The sequence below is a fragment of the Vigna unguiculata genome, chromosome 1 (assembly GCF_037176805.1).
Source record: "Vigna unguiculata cultivar grain cowpea cultivar isolate G323 ecotype 2 chromosome 1, ASM3717680v1, whole genome shotgun sequence".
NCBI lineage: Eukaryota > Viridiplantae > Streptophyta > Magnoliopsida > Fabales > Fabaceae > Vigna > Vigna unguiculata.
This window is the reverse complement of record NC_140792.1, coordinates 11,737,922-11,741,059: the sequence shown is the minus strand read 5'-3', so window position 1 is coordinate 11,741,059 and position 3,138 is coordinate 11,737,922.

Here is a 3,138-nt window from a genome sequence, read left to right as displayed (position 1 = left end):
GGTTCACTCATCAATTTTGGTCAAGAAATTGAGAAGACTTTGAGGCTGAAGAGGAAGAATCAACTAGTGTCTAGAGTATCAAAAGGACACCAGATTGAGGGAGAAGCTAGAGACTGTGGTGGTGAAGAAATTGCAAAAGAATATCCAGAAAGGACATTGAAAGAATCAATCGAGTTTCTAGCAAAAAGTCAACTCTGCAATTTTTCACTCAATTTTGGTTGATTTAGATTCTCCCACGTCTTCTCTAAGCACTTGAATGCTACCCTTGATCCTTTTATTTGCATTAAACTCAAAAATCTCAAAATGGATGTTAATCACACTAAACTCTTCTTAAAAGCTCCTAAAACTAGAATACAATTAGACCAACTCTACTTATAAGCCTTTGTACCTAAACTAAGACCAAACTAATATGATATTACCTATTTATGAACCTATATTGCAAGCTATACTAGACCATACTAACATTGCACCTAAAGATTACACTAAAAATGCATTAAAAACACCTAATTTAGCTATTTAAGGAAACCTAATGAAGATTCCAATTGGACATTAAGATAACAAGCTATCTAGATGTGAAGGTTCATTTCAAAAGGCTCAAAGAGAAGGAAAGGAGCCAATTGAACAGGAAAACAAAACAAGGTATCAAATGGAACTATAATGCCTAATTGAGATAAGCAAGTAAGTTGAAAATGGAATCTTAGAAGATGATAATGAAAGAAAGGATGGAGCACGCCACTCATAGGGGGGTGGGGGCATATGGCCAACAAACCCTAAAGATGAGTGATGGTGGTCGCAACTTGCTAAACGAGATAAGGCAAGGTGAAGACTCCACTCCTTGGAGGAGAGCTCACAATTTTGGTTGATACAAAATAAGCTTTTACTTCAAAATGTTCAACCATTTTACAAGCTTATGAGCACCCCTTATATAGAGAGTTGGCCTCTAGGAAATAAGCAAAAGTTCAAAAGTACACCGAAGCAATTATCAAAGCCTAGCTTATAGAAATTAGGTTAAACCTAAAGCATAAGATGACAAAAATGGATAACCTGGGAAAAATAAATAAATAAATATTTATTTAATATAAATTTGGGTAAAAGGATCTTTATAGTAATTAATGCAGAGAGTTATGACAAAGGAATAATACTAGCTCAAGTGGTTGACCATAGGGTGTGTGAAATTAATTGTTTAATTGTTTTGCAAGTATGCTTGACCATGGGGTGTGATAATATAATCAAAGATGTGTATGAATTATCAAGAAAATAAAATGGCTTATGGGTTGTGTACATGCTTGGTGATTAGGTGATTGTGAGTTTGACCCTCGGTAGCGTAATTTAGCCTTTTTCTTAATTATAGTGCAATGAATCCACATGTTAATGGTTTTAATTGGCATTTTCGCTTTGGTGATTAAAGGAGCAATTATTAGGTTAATAATTGGTGAGAGGGGGAAAGTTATGCATTTCGGAGAGTGCATTTCGTGTAAGCTGCCTAAAGAAGAGCATTCAGAGCACACACTTGAACCTAAAGGGAGGGACTGAGCGTTCGTGGGAGGAGATAAGTGTTGGAATCATTTTGGATCAAAAAGGGAACTCTAGAAGAGCATTGGTGCGGGAAAATCCAGGTTAGGGGGGCCGCAATCCATGTTTTTAATTGCAATTGTGTAATTGTATGATGTATGGATCCAATGGTGCCTTTCCTATTCTCATTTTGTTATGGATTTTCACATTTCTGGAACTTTTCCAAAAGTTTTCCGTTGGCATTGAAGGTCCGCTAGGCGACGCATGTCTTTAGAAACCATTTATAGGTTTTTGGTGGTGAATTGTCTGGCGGTGTGGTCTAACTCGCCAGGCGACATAAACTAGGTTGGTCCAGTTCTATAATTTCATGTTTTTGTGGTATTTTTGGGATTATAGTGAATCTGTATATATTCTCGTGTGAATGAGTAATGTTTTAAATGCGTGAAATTGCCACTGTATGATGATGGAATGATAAATTGAGTGATTGTGGGCGGCATGAGGGTTGTCATTATTTTGGGATGAACTGTGGAAGTGTTTATTGATGGTGATTGTAATGAATTTGATGCATGTATGAGTTGAATGAATATGCCTGAACACTGTGCACATGATCAAATGTCATATTGTATGAAATTGCATGATTGGAAGTGAGTTGGGAAAGTTTGGGGTTTCTCGCAGGTGCAAGAGAATCTAGTTTGAACCAGAAACTGATGCACCGCCTAGCAATACAAGTTAATCACCTGGCAGAACAAGTTAGCCGCCAAACTAGAGACAACGTCAAATAGTCCTAGTGGCTAGCTGTTCGATTACGAGTTGGGTGATGTGGCCTTGGGTTTCCTTTGCTTAATTCCAGATATAATTTGGGTAATGATGCTAAAATGGAATTGGTATGATATAATTGAGCCATGAATTGGAATGGATGCATGAACGTATAGTTATTGTATTAAAATTTTATAAGCATAAATCAATATAGTAGAATCTAAATTTGGTTGCATAGTTCATGTATGACTGCATATGCCTATATGTATACATGGTTGATCTAATCTGCATCAAAGTGGGAATGCATGCATAAACCTATGAATATGTATATAATGGTTAAAATCTATGTATAATGGTACTTTTTGAGTTATTTGGATTATATATACTTGTAACCTGAGTGTTGGAATGTGTGTCTGTGTTCATTGGTGTGTGAAAAATAGTTATGTATTACATAAACTTGTAGCCTCAAATTTACTGGTGTGACGCCTCGAGGTGTGAATTGGACCGTCGGGCGATAGTCATAAATCCAATGGGCTAGCGTTGGTGATGTTTTACGAGTGGTGACTCGTAATGGATTGTAAACATGTGGCGATCACGGGTGGTATGGCAGTGACGTTGGAAATCCGATGTGAGCATATGCGTGGGAGGCTTCTATTGGCTAGCTGCACTTGATTTTCACTCACGGGTTGTAGGTTGGTGATGTTGGGAATCTTGTGTGAGAATACGGATGGTGGTTCATAACGTGATATTTTCATGCATGTTGGTCTACGAGTGGGAGGCTCGTAGAGGTTGGACCACGGGTGGTAGGATTATGGCAGCAAGTGTCATCTTAAGGTCTTTTTCAAAGTGGGAAGAAGGTGGATGAACATG